The sequence below is a fragment of the Oncorhynchus kisutch genome, linkage group LG3, assembly GCF_002021735.2.
Source record: "Oncorhynchus kisutch isolate 150728-3 linkage group LG3, Okis_V2, whole genome shotgun sequence".
NCBI lineage: Eukaryota > Metazoa > Chordata > Actinopteri > Salmoniformes > Salmonidae > Oncorhynchus > Oncorhynchus kisutch.
The window spans coordinates 58,461,855-58,489,354 of record NC_034176.2 but is presented as its reverse complement, the minus strand read 5'-3'; the positions used below and the strand labels follow the sequence as shown (position 1 = coordinate 58,489,354).

At 45.9% G+C, this 27,500-nt stretch overlaps 1 protein-coding gene across 8 annotated transcripts in view; it reads left to right on the top strand.

Annotated features, from left to right (window-relative positions):
• Positions 1-27,500, top strand: part of znf536 (zinc finger protein 536) — a 179,810-nt gene that overhangs the window by 8,225 nt on the left and 144,085 nt on the right. For all 8 annotated transcript variants that reach the window (XM_031809490.1, XM_031809498.1, XM_031809492.1 and 5 more), the window contains exons 2-3: positions 10,274-10,349; positions 18,636-18,679. The gene's annotated coding sequence lies outside the window, so the exon portion shown is untranslated. The remainder of the gene's footprint in view (positions 1-10,273; positions 10,350-18,635; positions 18,680-27,500) is intronic.

Here is a 27,500-nt window from a genome sequence, read left to right as displayed (position 1 = left end):
ACGTCTCTCATTCCACGAAGGAGGCCTTAAAAAAAAAAAAAGAAGAGACAAGGTATTTGGTCCTGTGACTGCTCACACACGCACACACACCCATCCAACCGCACACATGCACACACACCCACCCATCCAACCGCACACACGCACGCACACCCATCCAACCGCACACATGCACGCACACACACACACCCACCCATCCAACCGCACACACGCACGCACACCCATCCAACCGCACACATGCACGCACACACACACACCCACCCATCCAACCGCACACACGCACGCACACCCATCCAACCGCACACATGCACGCACACACACCCACCCATCCGCACGCACGCACACACACACACACACACACACACACACACACACACACACACACACACACACACACACACACACACACACACACACACACACACACACACACACACACACAATCAGTAGTTCCCACCTGGTGTTTTAAGAGAAGGAGAACAGGCGTTGTGTGAGGAGACCTGTCATTCCTGTGTGAACCACTTTAAAAACTGCAGCTCAAGGTGTGAGCTAAATAGTATTTACTTTGGGGAATTTGTCTTTATTTATCTGCGTTATTACCGAGGTGAATTTAAAAGGGCTTTTGGAGAGAATTCCCCTGGCACGTAGCTTCTTTTATACCCCTTTTAAGTGTTAAGATGTGCTCATACCCCTGCTGCAGCAAACCCTTAACAGATCTCCCGCAATTTCTGATGATTTTCCTAAATCAGCCTTTTTTTCCCTCTTCCCGTATTTTGTTTTCTTCTTCTTTTTCTTTTTGATCACGAGGCGTTGTTTTCTCCTCTCCCTTCTCCGTTTCATCTCTTTGTCATGTCGTTCACACCAATCGTTGTAATGGGGAGAAAGCTAAGTGGAAGTGCTGGGCCAGAGTCTTGTAGACTCTCTCCTGTTTTAGTAAATAGGACTGTCAGTGTGGCTCAGGCAGGAGCCGTGTGGGCAACACTCTCCTCGCTCCACTCACAGGCCCATCCTCCACTAGAGCTTGTGATAAACAAAGGACTCTGAAGAAAACATGCTCCGCAAGAGAAACCAAGTTGTTTTGGAAGAAATCTCCACGTCCATGGTTACAGAACACAATGACGGGCTTAGAGAGTGAGTGGGAAAGAGTTCAACACATGAGGTTAGTCATCCACTCAGTACGTGCCTCTAAAAAAAAGTGGCCAAGCGACCACGGTTCCAAAGTTGAACGGAGCAACTCTGGTTTTGAGTTGAAGCTCAGCTCACCCTGCCTTGCTCTCTGCACAAGGGGCCTCACAACCGGTCCCTTCATGCATTAGCCTCTCTGTGGTCAGGTGGGTTTCCGACAATTCTTTGTGTTGTCTTTCTAATGATTGGGTTGTACCCACAGACCTCCAATGGCCTGGCGTGAGGACCAATCACAAGTTTCTACAGTTCCCCACGCTGTCTTCCCCATCTAGCCACCTCATCATCTGGGACATTAAGCTAATGATGACCACACAGATGATGTCCTTGTTAGAGTGGTGAACTTGCCTGGTGTTGATAGTTATAGTCTTTCTATGTGGGGGGGGGCATCATCATTAGTGCAATGAAATATCTTCTCTGTTTAAATTTGCATGAAGATGGTTCTGTGACCAGTCATCGTTAGATCAACCAGGCATAGCCTAGGTTGTAGAGAAGATTCATGTGTTATTCCCCCAACCCCACCGTCTTGGGAGGTCTCTTAAAATGCTAACTTCAGCCCCCCCCCCCCCCCCCCCCCCCCCCCCCCCCCAGTGGCGATCATGACTTTCTGGACCCATCCGTGTCAGCGCCGTCGGATTGGGAACGTTTTCCGGAGATTTGGGTGGAGTTATCTCTCTCTCTTTCTCTCTCTCACTTCCCTCTGATTGCTGTAGCCTCGGGGCTCTCCAGCACACACTAGATCCCTGTGATTATATTAATGGCCTCCCGCTCTGAGGCGGAGGCAAAGGACCCACAGGATAATGGGCGTCAGCGTGGAACGGCGGGTAGGGAGATGGATCTCTGACCATCGGGTCGTAGGTTGAAAGGCTCAGGTGAGGCAAGCTGCTCTTGGTCCCCTTGGGCGGGGTGCTTAACGGGGAACGTGTTAGTGAGTGGATGCCCAGACTAGCTGGAGTTTGTCAACATGGGGAATCACATGTATGAACACTGGAATGAACCGTAACAGTACAATTACTGTACAGTAGCTAGGTAATAGCAGATGTTGGCTATCGTTTTCGGAGCCGGCTGATTATAAGGTGCTTGTGGATCGGTGTTAGTCATTCTGCGTTCATGATAGCGACACAGTGGGATTTCATTTGGTCTGTGTGGTTTCCAATGGTATTTATCTTTAGCAGACGGTATGAGGACAGAACCCAAAGGTTTGTACACACTGCATGAATGTGTGTATATGTTTGTGTGCTACGCTGAAGCTGGTGCGTGCTTTGTAGCTATAGTACAATGCCTGAGGAACTTTGATATGGGTCATGTAGCTGTAGCGTCCGTACTGTAGGCCCCAGGCCCTGGATCGTGTCCGGTGGGAGTCCCTCTCCTGCCGGGGAGCACATTTGATCTAGGCAAGGCCGGTACTAGCATGGAGCCGAGAGGGGTCAGGCCCGTCCTCACTCTCTTTTTCATCCAATTTCCCCGGCTGCAGGCGGCCCTTCTCTCCACGCTTTTGTTGTCAGAGGTAATCTGTGAAGGGATCTTAATTATGGAGGTTCGGCCTGTTTCTTTTTTTCTTTTTCCTTTTTTTCTCACACGCTTTTAATCAAACAGCGTAGTTAGTTAGTAATGAGGATGAGGGAGGAACGGTGCATCTGCTTCCCCATGCTGCTGGGTGTCGGGAAAGAGGAACAGGAAGCGTAAAGAGAGGAGCGTCCCATTGTATTTATTATACCTTCACACTGTATTTATTTCGGACACGTCAACGATGCAACACATTTGTGACGGATGGCCTTCCCAAAGGATTGTCTCGTTTAATTCTCGAGAGAATTTGCACACGGAACTATTTCGAGACCAGTCCAAGAGTCAGAAGACCCTAATGGTCATAAAATGTTACCATTATTATATTCCAGAACCTGAACACGGTAAACATGACTTCAACCATGCAACATCACCATTCATGTTGTTGGAAAAGCAATGAAATGACTGACTGATTTCATGAATAAAGGGCTAAGTTGAAAAGACAAGAGGGAGGAGGTGGTATGGGAGGATTGGGGGGGGGGGGTAGATGGAATTCATTACACATAAACACCCTTAGCATTGATGGGATGATCCAGAGAGATTAGATTGGAAACCCGGGTGGATCCGGAAAAGGTGACCACATGGAGGGAGGGCTGCATAATGAGCCCATTGGCAGATGCTAGAGAGTGGAGAACCTCGCCGGCCCCCAAGGTCAAACGGCGAGTCACATCCAGGTCACAGGAGGTTCAGAGGACTGCAGCCTCAGTTAGAGCACAGCGCACTGGAGGCTCAATGTTAACCGCTCAACAAAATCCTGCCTGACTGACGAGACGAGACTTCCGCGGACGCCTCCCTGTGTCTTGAGTGCACGTTCTCTAAAGCTCTGTCTGCTTGCGGTAAACTAACGTTTGTGTGAATTAACCTTCGTGTGGATGTGACTAAGACAGTCTTTCGAGACCGTTACTACTCTGAACCTATGGGATTTCCGTAAGGAGTAGTTCACCACCTGGGGGACTTTGATGATCTAAACTCTAAACCGTGTGTCGTGGTGGAACCCTTGTGCGACCAGGACCAGCGTAGAACTTGAGGGATGGAGGAAGGTCCAGTTTACAGAGTTAGGCCTGGCTAATTTAGACAGGGTCACTATGCCAGGGACTGGGGTTAAACGGTGTGACTGTGGAGGTCAACAGTAATTAGCTTCCCATATGACCCGCTGTGTGTGTGTGTGCGCGTTGGCACGTGGGCATTAGACAGAGAGAGAGAGAGAGAGAGAGAAGGGTGGAGGCGGTGTGTGGGTATGTGTCTGTTGAAGAGTTTCAGGAGGGCTTTTGCTTGTGTGAGCGAAGGGGACAATTGCAGATAGCATCCGTTCTCTGGTGCTCTCTCTTATGATTGTGTGTCTCTTCAAGTCTTTTCAGTTCACCTCCATCTATGGCCAACTCACATCTTGTCCTTATACTATTAAAGGTCGCCGCCGTGCTTAAGGAAGACCGACAGATGGCTGTTTTCCTAAATCATGCTTTGAAGATGATTCTAGAAATCACCACCCACTATCCCGCTTCGGGCTACAGTAGCTTACATTCTTACAGGCCTGTTTATCATGATGTCCTTGCGTGGGTTAAAACTGTCCCTGCCCTCTGTGTGTTCATTATTATCAAGACAAGACACTGATGGCAACATACAGTCAAATTGAACAACATTCTAAAAAATAAATACAAAACTACAGCAATTTCTTTCTCTGCTACCTTCCTCTGCTACCCCCCCCCCCCCCCCCCCCCCTCTTACGGTAACGTGTGCTCTTGTGCTTGGCTGAAAGTTGCTCATAACAGGATGTTAAATATATAGCAGTAAGAGAGAGGGGGGGGATAAGGGGGGAGATTATGTCTGTGTGTTTCCACAATTTCTTGATGTATACACAATGTCAGGCAGCCATTGTCTCCTGGGTAAAGAATGATAGTTCAAATACCTACCATCTCTCCCCTGGTGCTCCAAATGCTTGGCTTTGAAGTTTTTATAATCCATCTGTCATCTTCGAGCAGGGAGGGCACATGTTCTGCACTGCTCAATTACACCATCTTCTTTTGCCAGCTACAATGAGACAGGAAGCAAATAATATGGGCGACCTAAAAGGGAGAGGAGAGCGAGAGGAATCGCTCGAAAATTCCGCATTCCCGGCGTTCTCACGCACTTTATTGTGTCCCTCTCGCTCATAACAGGAGAACAAAGCGTGTTTGTTGTGGGTGGAAAGCCTTAAAACGCTTCCTACTGTTACAATCATGAAGGATTTGATTGAATGCTTATTGTTTCAAGGACAGCGATTTCACAACTTTTTTTTTGGGGGGGGGGGGATCAAACTGTCACTATATTCCACTTAAGAGCACTAACCTTACCGCTTTGTAATCAAATTGTATTTGATATTAAGAGTCATCTGCTACAAGAAATAAATGTGAGAGAGCGTGCATTTTGATGACACCTTGTTCATTTCTTGCACACAGAATAGTATTTGTTGTCAGTTTGATGTACATTCTAATGAAGTTTTTTTGCCGTGCATGGTGCTGAAATCATCTTTAATTGGAGAATGCTGTGTTGCAGTGCTTTAAAGCTTACAACCGAGGAGCCTAGAACTTCCGATACCCTCGCTTCAACTGAAAAACAACAACAGCCGCAGTTGCAAATTAGACCTCAGAAATATTTCTCCTTTAGGAGAAAGAGGCTTTTCATAATTTTACCTCTAATACACAACACTGTTAGATCTCTCTGTCTTATTTCATATCTTCTCTGAAAAGCCACAAAGAAGTTTCAAAGAAGATGAAAGATTGTGTTGCGAAACAACAAAAAAAAAGGACATTTTACATTCTTTTGTTGCCTTTGAAACGTCAATATTTTGCCTGTAATTGTGTCATACTACGTTATGTATCTTCATTTATGGAGGAATAATACATTGGGCCTTTCTTCCTAAATAAAAGCAGCACCCATCTGCTTGTGGAGCCACTCCTGGTTGCCTGCTCCTCACAAAAACAATACTCGTCCTAATGACTTCCACATATTTTGAAATCTCCCTTTTGAAATTGGTCTTGGCAGATTATTTGCAGGTACTTGAGTTGCATCTGTTTGCAATTTTGCAATGTGGAAGACTTTAATGCAGCACTCGGTGAGAGCTGGGGCTATTTTAATCCCAGAGTAACACAGTCTGTCATTACAATTGCCTAGGTCCTACCCTGACCGGGTCCATCTCACCCAAGCTGGGTGAAAAACAAGACATTGGAGGGGTCAAGGTCAAGATCTCCGTGGGTCAGGTTTAGTGTGCCCTTCCTTTAGTGAAGCCTGTCTGCTCTAATAACTGGTCAGTCCCCTTGCAGTGACACAGCCCTCTCCAATGAGATGGGTTCTTTATAAAAGAGGTGATTAGGAAACCAAAGCTGAACTCATTGTGACTTCAGTCCCTATTGTTTCTACCATGTGGCGAGCAGCTGACCGGCTTAAGACTTTAAAAAAAATAAAACTATTATTTCTTTCATTTTTTCATTCCCCCCTTTAAACTGTAATATTGTCCCGCCCAGGATATCAGGACATAACCAAAGGCCGTCAAACTGTGATTGTATAGGTGGTTACAATTACATGAATTAGATTTCATCAGGGGTGTTTATTCAGTCGGACGATAAATGAAAAGATGAACTTTCAACTCTTTTCTTTGTTTTGTCTTTTTTTTTGTGTTCTTTTTGTTTTATTAGGAGCGAAGGGAGGGCGATACCAGAGGAGGAATTATGTTGAAAGTGTATGCCTTGCAACTTTTCCCCTGTTGGAAATGTTTATTTGAACAGTAAGCTCATGATTTGAATATTTGTAATCCATGCTTAAATTTACAGGCCAGATGAACTTTTTGGCACAGAATGGCAACCATAAGTAGGATTTTCCGAAAAGCTTTACAAAATTTGAAACCATTTGCATGGCTTAATATAATTTAGAGGCAAAAAAAAAATGTGTTCTGTCTTATTACTTTATACATTTCAAATTGTCATTATCTTGTCCTCTCATTTTATGTGCATATGCTACTTTAGAACTCAGTTAGGTCGTTGAACGAATATATGAAGACTTCAAAAAATGCAGTGGCCCAGGCGCTGGAGTGGTTTTCCTCCATGTTCAATTCAAATGAGTTTACTTCATATTGACTTCTAATGCTGAAAGGCCACCCATCTTGTAGGCTGGGCGGTCGCTGAGCCGAGCAAAATGGAACGCTTTCTTAAATGATGCTAATCAGTCCGGAGGGGCCTGGCCTCCATCCTTCGTCAGTTTTCTGTAATTCAGATGTGCTGAGAACCTGAAATTAAACGTGTCAGTGTGTGTGCATGTGTGTATGTGCAGCAGGGGTGTGGGGGGTTAAGGAGAACCAAATGAGTGGATGGGAGAAATAACTGAAGCCGTGGCTTTCTCTTGGGCTCCACGTTGGTGAATGTCAAGATGATTTAGCTTCTTTTCTATTTGCTGTCTGCCTGAAAAGTCCAACCCTCCTAAGATTGCAGGGGTTTCTGCTAACCATTTGATGAAGCTACACTTCTTTTTGAGTCAATCGGAGCCTATAGGTAAAGCGTCAGTATGTGTGTGTGTTCTTGTATGTGTGTGTGTGCGGACGCCAGTTGGGCGAACAGCTGAACCATGGCGCAGCCCCCTGCCCCTCGTAGGCCTTGGCAGTTAGCGGTGTGAAAAAGCCCACTCTTTGAGGGCATTATATAGATTAATGTGGTGTGCCTGGGGCTTCCAGCGACACCTCACCAGGGAGGCCGTACGGCAGATCTGGGGGGCTGACAGGCGTTAAGGGGGGACCAGGGAGGACTGGGGGGAGCAGAGCCCCGTCCTGGGGAAGGCAAACAGAGGCTTCTGGACTGGATATTGGGGGGATTGTGTGGGGCTTGTGTGACCTGCGATGGGCATCATCTGGCCCATGCGGCTCATTATAGACCCTGCTCTCCTCAGCCAAGCAGCTCCACTGTCTGGAGCTCTGTTTCAGCCAAATGAGACACTTCCTTACACACACACACACACACACACACACACACACACACACACACACACACACACACACACACACACACACACACACACACATTGACATAAGCATACATGCTAGTACACTCTCATCAGTGCACACTTACAGAGAACAAAGGACTGTACTATGTCACCTTGTATTCATTGTATTAAACATAAGTATCCAATGAGAATGTTCTGGTATCAAATAGTCAACAATAGTTAGTCAATAGTTAGTCTGAACCGTGTATCAGATTATCACACACACGCACGCACACACACACACACACACACACACACACACACACACACACACACACACACACACACACACACACACACACACACACACACACACACACACACACACACACTGTATCCCTCTTAAGATCTGTATGTGTAAAAGAAAGTAGAAAAGAACAACAGAGTACTAATCTTTCTAAGTTGGAATACAATCTTGCCTACTTAAACAGCACATGAAGAACAACAACGGTCCCATTGTTGTCTCTCTGGTGATTGTTAATGTTTCCGAATCTCTGATTTCATAACTTCACTTTCTATAGTGAAAATATGGAGATTTATTATCAGGATTTTACCACATTCCATTCAAGATTAGGCACATCTGGTTGTGTGTGTTTGATTTGGTTTATATCAAATTGTGTATACAGTATATACCTGGGAGACATGGACATGTGTGGGTCTCTATATCTGTCTAGCCGTGTGTGTGTGTGTGTGTGTGATTGTTCTAGCAGGAGCGCTCCTTAAATAACCTACTTTTGTCTGACAACAGCATTAGTTGTAGAGGTGCACATATGCAAAAAGCTATTTGGAAAGGCATCCTCGTTGCTGTCAGCTTTTATTATGCGGGAAGGTGTCATGTTTGTAACGAAGCTGAGTGCAGATGGCAGAGTGGAAGAAATGGATCACTAATTTTAACAATGATTAATGAACAGAGATGGAAAATGAATTACATTGGACTATTGGAGGCAAGGAATATTTTCAGTTAAAATGTTAACTCCATCTGCCAGGCTGGTGTAGTATTGGGATGGGGAATGGGTGGGTGTAGTGTGGGTAAAATACACACCCGTCTGCTCATGACTGCCATTCCCCTGCTATACACATTGTTTCCACCCCCTGTGTATCAAGCATAGCATTAAAAGAACACAATGTTTAACAGGGTAAATACAGCAAAGGTTATCTTGTCTAAAAAGTATTTCCTGCATGCTCTGTCTATACATTCTGGAGAACTAGTGAGGCAGAAGCTGCTTAAAGTCCTTCACTCCTTCCAAACTGTTGTTCATGGGCCTTTTTACCATATGGCCCGACTCTCACGCCATCGTTGACCACACCACTACCCCCTAGTATCAACTATTGGGTACGCCATGACTGTTGAGCTGACTCTTTCTAAGACAGGAGAGGTGACCTACCCAACTCCCCAACTCAACCCTCTCACAAGAACATCTAAAAGTCCCCAGAGTAGCAAAGTCTCATCCACGAACACACAGGAATCTGAGAACAGGAGTTTTCTCTCTCTGTTTCTTTACGTTGACATTATTTTTTGTTATCCTCTCCTTTTTGTTGCTCCCCGGTCTTGCGTCTCTATCGAGGCTTGCAGGGTGGGCGGCTTGTGCAATCCAGCATAATAGATATATGTGAACTGTTTTGAATTTAATTAAGCTCCTGATGGGAAATACTTAAAGGAGAAAATAACGCAACTTCTGGAAACAATGTGAGTGTGCGCAGAGATCTCATGTTACCCGGCATATGCTAAGCACTCAGAAAACATACACAATGCCTTTGGTGAACAAGGTAGGGAAAAGCTCCTGGGAGCCAATTTAGAATGTGACTTAAGGCAAGTGTGCCTTTGTGGGTGTGTGTGTGTGTGTGTGTGTGTTTTCCTCTTGGTTTTACTATTGAAATAGTAGTGGTGATTAGAATTCCCTTTGCAGGCTCCTGGGGTGGCCTTCTTTGAGAACCACATATGTGACCCTGCCACAGCATCAGCCCCAGCTCCTGCCCCAGCTTCAGCCCCAGCTCTTGCACCAGCCCCACTCACTCTGACTCGATGTGAGGCCTACACCCAAACCTACTCACTGGGTTACACGCCACTTTAGATGGAGGGCAGGGCATGTAGTTCACATAGCTTATGTCGACCTGATTATTTGTTGGATCGGGTAACATTCTGTGCGCTGAAGGTTTGTTTCACGTTTTGTAGGGCGTGTCGTTTTGGAGGACCTAGTAGCCTCTGTTCCGACTATCAAACGGAAATGCAACCCTTCTCAGTCTTTTTTCCATACCATATGCCATGGACCACACCTGTTCTTACTGTCGTTTTAACCACACTTTTATTTCGTTTTGACTTCTCTATGTAATGACTGTACTTGTGCTACTGTACTTATGCTACTGTGCCTGCAGTAGGTTGCAGAATTTTATGAAAAGGATCAAATGTTTGGAAAGTATTTACTGTAACGGGTATTTTGGTGTTGTTTTCTCTGTCGCTATTGTGCATTCTTGTCTAACTTCAATAGCATCGGCACTGAATTTCCTGGTTTGTCTGCTTTGTTTACAGGCGCTTGTCTTCCCCCCCCTCTGCAAACCTGTCTGTGTTCTTCCTGAGCTACGTCGGTGAGGTGGCAGTACTGCAGGTATGGATCAGTGGCACCCCGATTGATCACGTAAAGAGCAGGATATTAAAGATGTCTGTCACACTCCCCCTTCTCTCTGGCATGGTTCTGGGGGGGGGGGGGGATTGAACAAGTGGATGTGAACTTTTCAGCTCAGCGCTGTCACCCCCCCTAATCAGGAAGTGAAATCTGTAGCACAGCACTCTCATTTAACTTTCCTAGACCCCCCCCCCCCCCCCCACAAAAAAGAACAATTGCGCTGGAAGTAATGTGATTTCTAAATAAACGCCCGCCTGTCAAAAGCCGAGACGCATTTACTTCCCCAATGTAGCTCAAGGAGACAATTAGCAAACAGAGGTGACACGGTAAACAGGTGCACCCATTATTTCTGGAGCTGGTGGCGATATATCCCCATCTCTGAGACTGATGGTAGATCATGTGACATAGAGGGTGAAGGATCTGTCTGCATCAGGCTGACGGGGTCTGCCAGCAGTTTGCAATGTCCTCCTCACCATCATCTCAAAATATGTATTCTCTCTCTTCACAGTCACGATGTATATAGGTGAGATCACGTAACGTCCTCTATCTTTCTCACACACACACACACATCTCTTTTCTCCTTCTACCATTCTTTTCTCGTTCTCACTATACATCTCGTTTTCTTTGCATGTTCTCCCGTTTCCTTGCCCACAATCCCTTCCCTGGAATTATTGACAAGACTTTCTTTTCTTTTAATTCATAGTAGACCCTCGTCCAGTGAGAGATGTCAAGCCGGTTTGTAAAAATGGATTGCTTGTAAAGTGCTAATCAATGGAAACCTTTTCTCTTGAATCTGGGAAATTCTACCTATAACATTTATTGAAAAAATATATATTCTCCTGTTTGAGCTTGAATTATATGACAGCTGTCTTATATACCCTGTGGGACTCCCAAGTCAAATTATCAGACAGCCTTGGTACACCAATGATGCTGTACTTTTTATCATTTGAAAATATAGATCTGCTTAGTTCATCGTGTGTATTTTTATTTGTAAACAGAGCAACTCAAAAGTATTTAAATCTTAGATGACATTGAATGACGTATTTCAAACATGTGTGCTATGTTGTAACAGTGTAACAGCCTTGGTAATTGTCGCCGGTGTTTTGGACTGCATTTGCACGCTGAGATGTATAAGTCAAATCTAAAATAGCGAGTCAGTCTTTTGGCTTGTGCGGCATCAGAGGTATGTCAGACAGATCTCAGTCATATTGGATCCATCACAAACACATGCTCTCCCTGACGCATTCTCACACTCATTCTCACACAAGGCACACATGCACGCAACCTTCAGGCTTTCTCCAAATGATATCGGGGCCATCACAAGTACAGGGACTAGCTACATAGGGGATTCCATACATACGTACCATACTTCTCAACTCACCTACTCTCTCCTCCAGTATGTGCTATTGACGTTCCATGGACATCATGTAAAAGAGGAATGTCGAGTCTATTTGAGTCATGTAGGTATGCCGAGACAGCAGAAGGGTTCGTTTATGGGTTAGCTTATAGCAGTTTGATCCGTATGAGGGGACTTTTCCCACCGCAGCCTTTGGATGGATTCAGTTAGCTCAGCCTGCCACTGTTGTGAGAATACATCATGCTGTTATAAATAAGAAATGATTGGCATCCAAGGGACACATTTTGCCTCTGACACTTTGGATAAGAATTAGTTGAAGGAGCGACAGTCTTGATAAGGAGTTATAATGATAATAATTATTTCGCTTTTTTTATTGCAGGATAATTATTGAAGAGGGTCGTGTAGTCATCACTGTAATCAGTAAAGAAAAATGACAGAAAATCCACAGGGAAACAGATGGTACTTAGTTGTTTTTTGTGTTTAGTTTAAAAAAAATATTAAACTAGTACACTTAGTACCAGGCATAGGATGAGGACAATCAAAAGGAAAAATGATCAAATTAAAATCTCTTCACCCTCAAAAAATAAATAAATAAATGAGATTCACATGCACAATTAGGACTTGTTGGTGTCCTTTGCCAAAGCCACCCAATCAACCCACAACACACTCTACCGATAGGAAGGGGAAAAAATGCACAAAAGCCTTTCAACTCAAAGAGCGGTATTTAAACAGAAAACCCTGACCCCTTGACTTTGTCTATTAGCATAGAGTGTATTGCATTGGTCGTTCGCACGCAAGCGGCACGAATAAGGTCACCATTTGTTCGTTTCGCTCTTTTGGGATGCGCCTACGCGGCGTCCACCCGGACTTTCGCTGGTGCCCAGGCCTCGGATATGTGTTTTTTATTTTTAAATGATTATTTATTTTATTGTACACGACCAGCGAGGAAGAAAAAGGCTCTTGCTTTCCAGGGTCGGAGCGATCGGAACACAGAGGCTGCTGCCCTACATTCCTGACTAATTGTATAATTGGAAAAGCTCTCCAAATGAGCGCCCCCCCCCCCCTTTCGCGGGCTGATCTTCCCAGCGCTCCCCCCCTTCAAAGCAAATCACAAAAGAGCATTTTGGGAATAATAATAATTGTAAAAAAGCGTCCATTATTAATCTCGTTTACCAGCACCACTGCCATGTGGTAGTCTCGCTACCACACATGGCACTCATACTCATTGGGAGCCAGGCCACCAATGGTGGCAACTTTTCTCTGATCAATGTCATCCATAACCGCGGTCAAAGTTCAACCTGTGGACGACCCTGGAACTAGCCTACTCACCACATTATTTTTGGATGGCCCTGCCTTTAGTGATAAAGTCTCTGTATAAACTTTTTAAAATGTTGCCTCACTGGCATATAATTGATGATCTACCTGTGAACTGTCTTTGCTTTCATATGTTACTGTTGCGCCCGTGCTCATGGTCAAATTGGATTTTCAGATTTATGGCCCCTCTTACGCGCCTTTCATTTCCATGGATACGGAGGGACAGCGGGATGATTTCCGAGGTCGACGCTCAAGCAGGATTCCAAAGTGCAGTTAAAATGAATCTCTTAATTAACCTTATTGATCAGTAAAAAATTGAAGCAAATGTGATTTGCATACACCGAGAGTGATCAATGCATTAACTCATTTTCTTTTTTCCAAAATCTGATTTCCTCAGTTTCCAAAGTGAGCGAAAGGAGAGTTGAGACGAATGCGGATCGATCCTGCATCTTGCAGACAGGAATACAAAGCATTTTATTAGTCACTGAAGAGGGAAACATATCAGGAAGACATTTGTTTGAAGTTTGATACGTCAGATTATTTTCTCACCTAACCAAACATGGAAAGTACTCATCCAGTCTCTCTACTTCGTTAATACTCTGTAACACCAGTAATTATCATCAAGTCACATATTTGCTTTGTGAACATGAGATATGAACAATACTCTATTTGCAAGCTGAATGGAACACATAGTAAGAAAGGGTATAGTTATTCAGGAGGAAAAAACTGAAATATGTTTCTCTTTTTATTTGTGTGAAAAGCAGCAACAACAAAAATCACCACCACCGACAACAACAGGAAGACAAAACTAAAGGTGTTAAAAAAAGCAGTATGCTGCTTTTTCTCAAGAGCAGCTTATTATAGAGTATTGATTTATAAGGCTTTAAACGCGATCCTCCATGCTCAAGTCAAGGGCAGGGGGAGAGATGGCTGCAGTCGGGCTACATGACAATCATCGGGTGCTGCAGAAAGCCTGTTTCTGAATAGTTTTGGAACACAAAGGGGTAATTGTTTTAGCCCAGATGTTGCTTTCGCACAACAAGCAGGATACAATGTTCCTACTGAGCTGATGAGCCCAATCAGTGAAATGATTAAAAATTGATTTTGTCCCTGTAATTACAGTATGTAAACTACTTAGCCAGGATTGCAAAGGAAGTGATTTTCTAATTACGTATATACTCTGGTGTCTAATGATTGGTTTTTTGAAGTAATGAAGAGAGGGTCCTAACGACTCCTCTGTGTTCTGTTGTTTAAGAAAAAAAAAAGAGACCATCGTTAGGGCAAGGCATCAGGCAGACAAAGAGCTCAAATTGAATTTTCGCCAGCTAACATGCACAGATTCTGTTTGTTAGCATGCGATCTGGACGCTAATGGTGGCCATGACTTCTGCGGGGTCACCAGTACAACAATCTGGACCCTCCAATTAAAACATTCAGAGGTTATGATGTCATTGTCACCCCCCAACACTAAAAAAGCAGATTACAACCTATGTGTTGTGATAATTGTGTTGTTTGCTCAATAACCTGCTAGTTCATATGCTTTGACACCGTGATATATAGGTTAAAGGCCGAGACATTAAGAAGACACTGTGGCAGAATAAATTCAACCACACTTTTGTTTCATCACAAAAGCGGAGAGCAACATCTGTCCGGTGAAGTCCACAAAGTATATTGCATGTAACAAACAGTCACATAACCTACAGCATGGACAAGCAGGTTCATGTTTCTGACTTCTAAACAACTGTTGATTTAGAACCACGGAGTGTTACCACCAGTCTCAAAGAAAACAGGAGCTGTCTCCACTATTCCAGCACCATTTCAACTTCAACATTTCAACATCATCAAATCACCTATGCTTAGTCTAATACAGTGACAACTAAAAGATACCAAATACGATTTAGTCTAATCAACATAAGCTAAATATAATGTGGTTGTCCATAGTTCTGATTTCTGTGTGTGTGCGTGTTCGTGTGCTTGTGCTTGTGCTTGTGCTTGTGTGTGTGTGTGTGTGTGTGCGTGCGTTCGTTCGTGCAAGTAGAAAAAACATGTTGACTCACCCTACTTGTATCGAAACGCCAATGCCATCCTACTCTCTTTCATGTTCATGAAACAGTCTATGACTCATACAGTACACACTTTTTAGCTTTGCTCGCTTGCCTAACTTCCTTTCATGGGCAATGATGAGCCAACTAGTTAACATTAGCCTACTACATCTAGCTACATATTGAACTTCCAGCCTCTCAGGCCAGGAGCACAATGTACACATTTATGGTTGGATCAAAATTGTCATTAAAATCATTGGCCAGTACAGAGAATTAAGTAAATCCACAAGTCCAAATCCCTATCTCCGTCCATTTAATATAGGGAAGGGACCATTTTAGCTAGCCAGCAAGTCACCGGGGGACAACGTCATAACGAGATGCAACAATTCAAGTTTTTTCTGTCAATTATGTTTTGCTTTTGATGTGATTGGTGTGAAGCCAAATCCAAACTGGCTTCCCATGAAACTTATTTTTGGTGTGCCAGGACTATTCACAGTTGAGTTCACTTAATGTAGCTCATCGCTGATTGGCTATTATTTTATTTAAAAAAAATGATAAAGGGAGGCCAAATGCTTGCTGGCTTCTCTTTCATTTAATGCTACAGGCTGCAACAATGTCATACTCTTTTTGACCAGAAAGCATCAAATAGACATATAAAGAGACAGAGGGGCACTGTTTCGCTCGCGCAGATGCGTTCTCTGGTGAGATACAGTCAGCCTTTTGCGAATTTTAGGAAAGTGATGAAACATAAAGAGACGAACGATACATTACATATACTGTATATATGATTTATTTTTCTTGGTAAAGTTTTTGGGGAAGCCTGGCTTCCCTTGGCCTCCATGAATACACGCCACTGAATATACTAACCGTGATGTACTATATCTTCGGGTGTCAGTGTGCCACTAGTATTTTCCCTGACAATAATACTCCTTTAAATGTACCATTAACACTTCTTATCTTTTATTCCATTGTTCTAACTCTTTAAAGTACAAGAATCATAAGAGGTTCAGACCCTCTGGCTCCCTGGTAGAATCACAAGCTCTGAACTGTTCCACATGGCTTCTGTTGTAAATGCATGAACTTCTGATACAGATTTGACCTAGAATGGAGGCCATGTGTAATATGGGCAAATCAAAAACAAAAAAAAAGTGTTTCAGGGTTTTACCAGGGGAAATAGAGAGATAAAGCTCCAGGGACATAATGTATTTCATAGAAAACACAACTCAAAATATGTCATTATATCAATCCTGCTCTTCATTCTTTGGCAGCAAATCTAGTGCTTCGGAAACAGTTTTCATTGAACAGGACAGACAATCACTAACTGGAAAGGTCTGATTATTGTTAGTAGTGCTCAATTGGTTTTTAGATTTTCTGAAATTTTTAGGTGACACAAATCCAGGTTCATTACTAGTGTGGTGCCAGGACAACAACCTCTCCCTCAACGTGATCAAGACAAAGGAGATGATTGTGGACTACAGGAAAAGGAGGAACGAGCACGGCCCCATTCTCATTGACAGGGCTGTAGTGGAGCAGGTTGAGAGCTTCGGGTTCCTTGGTGTCCACATCACCAACAAACTAACATGGTCCAAACACACCAAGACAGTCGTGAAGAGGGCACGAAAAAGCCTATTCCCCCTCAGGAGACGGAAAAGATTTGGCATGGGTTCTCAGATCCTCAAAATGTTCTACAGCTGCGCCATCGAGAGCATCCTACCTGGTTTCATCACTGCCTGATATGGCAACTGTTCGGCCTCCGACCGCAAGGCACTACAGAGGGTAGTGCGTACGGCCCAGTACATCACTGGGGCCAAGCTTCCTGTCATGCAGGACCTCTATACCAGGCGGTGTCAGAGGAAGGCCCTACAATTTGTCAAAGACTCCAGCCACCCTAGTCATAGACTGTTCTCTCTGCTGTCGCACGGCAAGCGGTACCGGAGTGGCAAGTCTAGATCCAAAAGCTTCAACCCCCAAGCCATAAGACTCTTGAACAGCTAATCAAATGGCTACCCAGACTATTTTCACCCCCCCCCCCCCCTTTTTACGCTGCTGTTGCTCTCTGTTTGTTATCTATGCATAGTCCCTTGAACTCTACCTACATGTGCATATTACCTCAATTGCCTCAGCTGACCGGTGCCCCCGCACATTGACTCTGTGAAGGTACCCCCTGTATATCGCCTTACTATTGTTATTTTACTGCTGCTCTTTAATTATTTGTTACTTTTATTTAAAACATTTATTTTTTATTATCTATTTATTTACATAGCACTTATTTTTCTTAAGACTGCATTGTTGGTTAAGGGCTTGTAAGTAAGCATTTAACTGTAAGGTCTACACCTGTTGTATTCGGCGCGTGTGACAAGTACAATTTGATTGATCCAAAACTTAAGAGAGAGAAAAGAAAACTAGGAGAGAAAAAATAACGTTGAAATGCTGCCAGTATCAAACTGTACTTTTCAGACACAGTTGATTGTAAGAGAAGCCGATAGCACAGCCAGCACACCCCTTTAATAATTCATTTAGTTAGGCTATGATCTATCATTTTCTACCTTTTGACATGCGATATTGAAATTTAATATTGCATCAATACAAATGATGTATTGCCAGTCGGCCCAAGGATGTGGATTGCAAAGAGATCTCAGAACGTCTTTGAGTTCCTTCTCTACTCAAAGCCACATTGTACGAGAGCAGAGTCGCAGGAGTAAAACATCCGTCATTCTGGAGCTTTGATATGTATGTTTAAAAATGACATCTTAAAAAACGCTCAGGGAAAACCTCTTTCCTCTACCCAAAGTCGTGTCTGAGAAGGGAAGAAAGGAAAGCGAAGGGAACATGACAGTGGTGTTTAGGGGAGACATCTTATGTTGTGGGGATCTTTGACATACTGTTTAGTTTCATGAAATCCCCTGGCAAAACTCTGGAGCTCACTATGAGGGACTTTTGGGTGCGATGTCTGTAGCCTAGGCTGTAGACTAGCCTATTTCTCCATTACCGTATCGTCATACATTTCCTAGTTTATTGTTCAATCCGTCTTTGCTATTTACTAACTAACCTCTAAATCCCTAAGATGATGCCAACCCATGTTTCTCAAGTTGTATTCTCCCTCAGTGTTTTCTTGTAATGCGATAGACAGGATGTATTTGATTGTATTGAACTGAGATCCTGATCTGTTTTTATCTGTGGTGCTAATGATTTCCTGTTTGTGCGAAATTTATGATGCTGCTCTTGGAGACGAGTCTGTTGGTGTGTCATTAACACTCTCATCTCTCTCTCTCTCTCTCTCTCTCTCTCTCTCTCTCTCTCTCTCTCTGTCTCTCTCTCTCTTTCTCTCTCTCTCTCTCTCTCTCTCTCTCTCTCTCTCTCTCTCTCTCTCTCTCCTCTCTCTCTCTCTCTCTCTCTTCTCTCTCTCTCTGTCTCTCGCTCTCTCTCTCTCTCTCTCTCTCTCTCTCTCTCTCTCTCTCTGTCTCTCTCTCTCTCTCTCTCTCTCTCTCTCTCTCTCTCTTTCTCTCTCTCTCTCTCTCTGTCTCTCTCTCTCTCTCTCTGTTGTTTGCTTTTCCAGTGATCTACGGATGTCAATTAGAAGACCCAAAGAAAACACGTTAGGTGAGGAACATGCTTACTGTATTTATTTTAGAGACTGAGAAATTGGACCCAACTGACATTTCCATATTCCCCATTCATTTCAAAACCAACACCTATCTACAATTTGAATTTATGTATTTTTTTAAAAGACTGTACCAGTTTAAATGGCTTCTATTTGGCTCGTGGTGTACACCAGACATCAAGCGCAGTGCAGGTTGTCAGGTTAGTGTCCTGCGCCTGTGACGGTGGGAGAGGGATGTCGTGTGAGGAGGTGCTATGGGGCTCTGTGGGGCCTCTTCCTGTGTCTTCTGCCTGGGCTTATTAGTCTACCTGCGAGGGTCCTGCCCCTCTCCGGAGGTGTGCCTGCCGTGGGGCAACACCTAGGCAGGAGGGATCCTCTGTGACAGATGACCTCTGTCTGTCATTCTCCAGACTCATACCTCACTCTGAGAGGCTGACAGTCAGACAGAGCCCAGGTGGACTTAGGCTGGCTCACCCAGGGCTTGTTGTCAGTGAGGGATCTCCTCACTAGCTCTGTGTTGTCTCAATGGGGGACTGGCTGTGCTGCGTGTGTATTTGTGTGAAGGGATGTTTGTGTGCTTGCCGTCTTGTGGGGGATGGACTGTTGACACACTTCATATTTCAAAATGTGGGACTGTGGAACGAAATGAAGATTGATGTGGACAAAATGTTTAGAACACGTCTTATGTCAGTAAATATATTATAATTTACACATATGTGACACATCTCACAAGCCTACTGTATATGCATACACATGATCAAAAACCCACACATATTCACACGGGGGCTCAGATGTTATTAAAGCTATATGCTATAATTGCATTTGATCTCAAATAAACACAAATTCAGTCCATCTCCCACATAAAGATGGCAGATGTGATGGATGACCATATTAGCGCCAGGGACAACATTAGATTTGCTCCAAATTATTGATCTTTTGTTTGCTAGCCAAGTCGGCAATAAATAACCGTATAAGAGAGATGTGACTCATTATCGCCGTGCCAACTGACAGACCTCTGTCAAAACAACTCTCCTACCTCGCCACTCTCTCCTCTCTAACCGGATGGATTTAATCCACTTTTCGTTCTTGCACTATTACTATCTGATTCCCTTAAAATGTTAATCCCACTCCGATAACCTGTATTATTCAATATTTTATACACATGCATTCAGAAGATTTCTGTTTTATCCCTACCTTCTTAGTGAAGAAATCCTTTTATCACACAATGGGTAATTTATATCCATTACCAACATTTTCAATCCTTTTCAGTGCTGCTGTCAGTGCCTTTGGCACAGTCATGATTAATGTGATCTAATAATAGTATGCCATTATATTTCCTTTAGTAAAACATGTACCAACATCCTATTCAGCTCCACCAAAATTCATTGCCTCTTAAAATATTTGTCCTTTTTCAGTTGAAAGAGAAGATCGCTATTTTCTCTCAGGAGATGATTATGAAGGTTTTTAGTGAGAATGGTTTCCTATTTTTCGGTCTTATGACTTTGTGTGAGTTTGATGAGTAGTGGCAAGATGGTGGTGGCGGGAGGTGATTTGGACATGCTGTAGAGTCTTCTCACGCTTACAGGTAACACAGCGCCTCTTCCCCGCCTCCATTGTTCGCTAGTGGCTTGTGTTCGGACTTGTGTGCTTCAAGTGCACCGCCATCGATTGTCATTTCAGATGCACACTGTTTGCCGGGTGGTTCCAGACGTCACGTTCAGTCATCACACCGACAGCCAATGGGTTCAACGAATATAAATGAAATGTGATATCATATTAAATGTTATATTTATTTAGTTTTTCACGAATAATAGTCTACCCGTGTTGGTGATCATGCAGCCTTCGAGAACATTGTGGTTTCATACAGTAAGAGTCCTTCCAAACGTAGATAGATTCATATAAATTGACCGAGACAATGATGGCCTAGTTGGGATAGGATAGGGGCGAAGGGGGGGGGGGTAATGGAGGGGCAGCATGCTGACTCCCTCTGGAGGATTTGGGGGGAGATGTGGAGCGGTCCAGGAGTGGGCTCCCGTCCCAACAAGCCGGACGTTCTGAGCCAGCCTGCCACTCGTGGGGGCACGTTTCTGACTAGGGTGCCAACAACCTCCCCCACTCGCTCCCCAAAGAGGGTTAACCCTTACTGGGTTCTTAGACTTGTATCCAGAATGAACAGGTGGTCGCACGAAACATGGGCATCAATTTCCTCATGACTTATCCCAGTGTGGATAGAGGGGGAGGGAGAGAGAGATAGATCGGGAGACTGTAACAGAGGGAAAGGAAGAGATAGAGGACAGAGAGAGAGAGAGAGAGAGACAGCGAGAGATAGCGAGACACAGAGAGGAAGGGTGTGTGTGTGTTCTTATCCTGATTTTGTTTATTACTAGTGTGGTTGGTGTTATGGACCAGCTTGTGGAGGGTCCCACCACTGTGTGAAATTGACATCAGATGGCCGTGATGACTAGAACAGAACAATATCACATCTCGTTTCCATTTAGCAAGGGGCAGCTGTGGCGGGCAGTGGGGGAGGGGTGGGGGCACCTGACCCCGGAGTCAAACCACACTCCGACCCCCGCACTCCCAGAACCAAGCACAGCTGTCAACACTTTACATCAAAAGACAGCCCCCCCCCACATATGTATTTTTCCCTTCTCAAATGCTTTGTTCCAGAATTGATCCTACTCCATTTAAGGATAATGTGTATTTGAGCTTTTTTTTGTATTCCTTTTTCTTGTCTCAAGTGTCCGGCTCCAAGCAGAGACAATCGAAACGAAAACCGTTTCAAAGCCAAACGATATGGGACTGAGTTTTAGTATAGCGCAACATGGCACACACAGCGTTTGCCACTGACCACAACACTCATCCAGCCCTCTGTAGTTGGGATAGCTGTGGTCACTTTAGACATGTCAAGATCAAACACTCGGCAACGTTTAACACTGTTGTTCTTTGTTTTGCTGGGAGGTCTTTGTTTAGTAGGACGCACATAAATAAGCGGAGAGTAACCAATAAACAGTTGGCGAAAACGAGCCTTTCTGAGTCAGCATATTTACTAATGTCTGATTACATTTCAGGAGAAAAAAGCTTGTAGGTTGTAAATAACAAACTGTCACAATGTTATTTACTTTAATATGCACTCTGTGTGATGAATATTTTCTGCATGTTGTATGTGCATGAATGAAATGTTCTCTCCGGGACCGTACAGTTGAAAAGTACCTTTAAAATAAAAAAAGTCCCCATAAATGGATCAGTCAATGGAGAGATTCAGACAGATAGATAACAGAGAAGAGGAGCGATTGTGTGCTGGGGTTATTACCGTACAGTAGACTCACCTTTTCCTCCTCTAGGTCCTTCACAGCGGCTCTCCCTCTTAATAGGGGAAATCCTCCAGGAGGGGCTGAGAGAAGAGGGGGGGGGGGGGGGGGGGTGGAGGCTCAGCAATTTCCTTCCAGGACCCAGAGTAGACCAGACCAGAGCTAAGCAGAGCGTCACAGTCTGTCTGAGACCCTGGAGTGAGTCAGGCATTTAGAGAGAGGGGGGAGGAGGAGAGGGGGTTAAGAGAGGGAGAGAGAGAGAAAGAGAGAGCGAGTGTGAGGGAAGGAGAGGGGGTAGACAGAGAGGGGGTAGACAGAGAGGGGTAGACAGAGAGGGGTAGAGAGAGAGAGAGAGAGCAGAGAAAGAGTGTCGCTCACATGGAATAAGCCCCACACGTCTGGTGGCACCACACAGTTATTCCCATGATGCAATCTGTGTGGGGTGATGATGATGAACATGATGATGATGAAGGTGATTATGATAATGATGAGTGCACAGACAACAGTTGTCGTGGCTGCCTCTCAGTTTGCATCATCTGGCCCTATATAAATATACAGACGGCCTACATGGGCATATCAACGCTAATGCCCCTTTAATCCCATAAGTGCTCCGTTATGGCAGAGGTGGGTTAGTCTCTTAAAGTCCAAGCTGGCTCTCCTTCCCTCCATCCCTCCATTCCGCCATCCCTCCTCCCTAATTAGGCACCAGAGGATCTGACTAGAGGGGCTGTGTGTGGCAGCAGCCCTGAGCTGAGCCTGGGTGGTGGTGGTGGTGGTGGTGGTGGTGGTGGCAGGACTGCAGCAACCCAGCCAGGAGGCAGGTCACAGGGGGAGAGTGGCAGGGCAGCAGTGGACACTCTGGAGGTGGGGCCCCTGGCATGCCACACCAAGGTTAGTTCACCTAGCAGCTATTTCTAACCCGGCCGCAGAAAATGCCTTCACCGTCACCCCCTACGTATGTTGAGGAGGTGTGGGTGAATATGTAGCGCTCATATGTTGATAGCGGGTAAAACACAGTGCCCAGCATGTTGATTTATATCTATTTATATTAAAGTCAGGATGGCTAGAGGAGCCTGACACCTAAATTTAGTCGCGTGATGGAGTTAGCACCGCCCCCCCAACACCTTCACAGTACCGCCCCCCCAACACCTTCTCTGGCACCGCCCCCCCAACACCTTCACAGCACCACCACCCCAACACCTTCTCTGCACCGCCCCCAACACCTTCACAGTACCGCCCCCCCAACACCTTCACAGTACCGCCCCCCAACACCTTCACAGTACCGCCCCCCAACACCTTCACAGTACCGCCCCCCCCAACACCTTCTCTGCACGCCCCCCCCAACACCTTCACAGCACCACCACCCCAACACCTTCTCTGCACCGCCCCCAACACCTCTCTGCACCCCCCCAACACCTTCTTTGCACCACCCCCCACTTTCTCTGCACCCCCCCCCACCTTCTCTGCACCACCCCCCCACCTTCTCTACACCACCCCACCTTCTCTATACCACCCCCACCTTCTCTGCACCACCCCCCACTTTCTCTGCACCCCCCCCCCCCCCCACCTTCTCTGCACCCCCCCCCACCTTCTCTACACCACCCCCACCTTCTCTGCATCACCCCCCCACCTTCTCTGCACCACCCCCCCACCTTCTCTGCACCCCCCCCCCCCCCACCTTCTCTGCACCACCCCCCCACCTTCTCTACACCACCCCCCCACCTTCTCTGCACCGCCCCCCGACTTCTCTGCACCACCTCCCACCTTCTCTACACCACCCCCACCTTCTCTGCACCACCCCCCACCTTCTCTGCACCACCCCCCCTCCTTCTCTACACCACCCCCCAACTTCTCTGCACCCCCCCCCCCCCACCTTCTCTGCACCGCCCCCCCTGACTTCTCTGCACCCCCCCCTTCTCTACACCACCCCCCACCTTCTCTGCACCCCCCCATCTTCTCTGCACCACCCCCCACCTTCTCTGCACCACCCCCCCACCTTCTCTGCACCACCCCCCCACCTTCTCTACACCACCCCCCACCTTCTTTACACCACCCCCCACCTTCTCCCCCCCCCCCCCCCACCTTCTCTGCACCCCCCCCCCCCCCCACCTTCTCTGCACCGCCCCCCTGACTTCTCTGCACCACCCCCCCCCTTCTCTACACCCCCCCCCCCCCCACCTTCTCTGCACCACCCCCCCACCTTCTCTACACCACCCCCCCACCTTCTCTGCACCATACCCCCACCGTCTCTGCACCTCCCCCCACTTCTCTGCACCACCCCCCGACTTCTCAGCACCACCCCCCACCTTCTCTGCACCACCCCCACCTTCTCTGCACCACCCCTCAACTTCTCTGCACCACCCCCCACCTTCTCTGCACCACCCCCACCTTCTCTGCACCACCCCCACCTTCTCTGCACCACCCCTCGACTTCTCTGCACCCCCCCACCTTCTCTGCACCACCCCCACCTTCTCTGCACCACCCCCACCTTCTCTGCACCACCCCCACCTTCTCTGCACCACCCCTCGACTTCTCTGCACCCCCCCACCTTCTCTGCACCACCCCCACTTTCTCTGCACCACCCCCACCTTCTCTGCACCACCCCTCAACTTCTCTGCACCACCCCCACCTTCTCTGCACCACCCCTCGAACTTCTCTGCACCACCCCCACCTTCTCTGCACCACCCCTCGACTTCTCTTCACCACCCCCACCTTCTCTGCACCACCCCCCACCTTCTCTGCACCACCCCCACCTTCTCTGCACCACCCCTCTACTTCTCTGCACCACCCCCCACCTTCTCTGCACCACCCCCCACCTTCTCTGCACCACCCACCCACCTTCCCTCATCTTTTCCTTTTCTAAATTTGGACGAGGACATTAAATGGATGTGCTATAATTCAGTGTGTGTGTGTGTGTGTGAGAGAGAGGGTTGTACATAGTTCTGTGGTTATAAAGTGAAGCATTATGGCAAAAAAAAATCCTTAAATAATTTAGCGATCACATTATTTTGTAATGCCATTCTTTAGAACGGACTCATTCACTCTAATAAATGCGTTGCTGGAAAGTTCCGGGGATTTTGTGGGGCGCCAGTGAGCGATAGCAGCCACCCGACTCCTAGCTGCAGTCTCCCCCTCGATGCTACCATGTGACCTGCGCCATATTCCTCACGATCAACACTGTGGCCAATTGAGACAGAAAAAAAGGACCCATTTTATTTATGTGTCAAAAGTGCAGTGAAAGGATGGCGGGATCACTCAATCCACGCGGGTCAATTCTCCCAGATGGAGGGTCCGGATGGTGCACAGAACTGGTAGGGTTATTGATTTGTCAAAGAACTACAGCGTGCGGGTTGGGCTTAAACGGCCACATAAACCTGAGCTGTCAGGAGCAGAGAGGCGCAGCGATGACATTTAGCCACACAAACGGAGCGGATGGATTCACCGCGCCAACACGCCCGTCTCAGCCAGATCATATTCCTCTATTGTGAGCGCCTGGGAGAGGCTCACTTATGTAGGGGATTTTTCACATTACACCACAGTGGCATAAAAAGGTTTCCCACCTCCTTTATTGGAATACATACCTGGCATTAATACAAGGAGTGGGAGGGAGAGAAAAGGCACACAGCGGAGTCTGGGCCATAAAAAGGATAGTTTAACAATTGATCGAGAGCAGTACTGGAAATGGCAGCTGTAAATCAATTTAATCTCAGAGCAGTTAAAGACTGTTTTCTAATGAGGTTAATGTCACATAATGACCAAATTCCTCCATTTAAAAGATGCCCTCAAGGTGTTGGAAAAAGATAGATGTCGCCTAGCAACATTAACTCGTCATGACCCAGCTGACACTGAGGGGAAAAGTTTCCTCCCAAGAGGAATGTCATGTTTTTTTTAAATTTTATTTAAGAAAAAAAAATATATAGAAGAATGAAACGTGGAACGTGGAACGTTGAAGTGGATGGCGGTTGGGAAAGCAAGGCGAGGGAGGGTTGGGAAAACGTTGGGCTGGCTGACTTGCGCTACAGGACGGAGGCTCAGAAGAGAAACCATGGCTTTAAAGGAGACTGAAACGTCAGAATGACCCATCACTAACACACAGTGAATCAGGTTTACCCTCCAGGGTTTCAGGGTGTTCATGGAATCTCTGATGTCACGGGAGACGATACTGGTACGGGTGGTGTGCACTTTGCAGAGGGCAGATGAAATGCCAACAGACGTGCCAACACAAAAACAACGGGTAAATGATGAGATCATTGCTAGACCCATACAAAACCTTTACTTGTAAACTGACACAAATCTTACCATACTAACATTTAGGCTCTGTCTGCTTTGCAAATCTAAGGCTGAACCACCGTGCGCAACCTACAACGGAAGAAAGGGTTCCGATCCACAGGCCAGCCATTCATCACCGAGGCCCTAAAGCTATTATCATGATCTAATTAGGTTTAAGATAAGTCTGTGTCATGCCCCTGTCCAAGGCTGCCTTGTCCCCAATTCTACAAATTCAGAACATCCCAATTTCAAAATCCCACTCACGATGTATGTTGAACGAATACAGGAGCTACTAATGCAATTTCATACTACTACATACCCACCCACTTACAGAAATCCATAAATTCACACGATGACACAGATTTACACACATTAGCGCGTACAGTGACTTGTGCGTGCGTGTTCACAGTGGAAGTAGATCAGATACAGCATGTGATGGAGGCCCATGTCTAAGTCTCTCCATTACTCACTAGAGGCATCATTTTCACAGCACTGTGCTCTTACCCCTTCTGTGTTCCTCTCCGTCTGTGCTGTAATGAATTGAGGCGCAGATGAGTATTTTTTTTTTTTGGGGGGGGGGGGGGGGGGGGATTACAGTAGCGTTGCTGAGACAACGTTGCAGGCACTGACCTATAAAGAAGCCCTTTGAGGAGACCCATTAATCCACCTGTCCAGAAATACTATATTTATATGTGTATCATAAATCTAGGCTGAGGTAGTCAAATGCAATTTGGAATTACCAACGCAGACACGCCATTCATTTTTTCTTTTTTTTTGCGTGATTAGCGACAGTGGTGCGACTGGCTGGCTCAGTGGCTGGCAGGAGTGGCCTGATCTACACGCCGTGTGCTCGTTACACCAACTAACTGCACTGGGTGTGTAAAGAACACATACATACTGTATATACTGTATATATACTGTATATATGTATATACTGTATATATGTAAACATACACGCTCAACGGAGACGGTCCCGCTGACATCGCGTTCTAGCCACTCTGATTTAATTCCACTTGCGTAATCCGCGTGACTCAGCTGGTAGAGCATGGCACTTGCAAGGCCAGGGTTGTGGGTTTGATTCCCACGAGGGGACCAGTACGACAACAGTATGCGCTCACTACTGTAAGAGGGTCCGGATAAGAGCGCCCTGCTTAAATGACTGAAGTGTGAAAAAGTCTTCCTATGTTGTTGATCAACTAAAGATATCGGTCACACTGGAAATCCTGACCTGATGAGATGC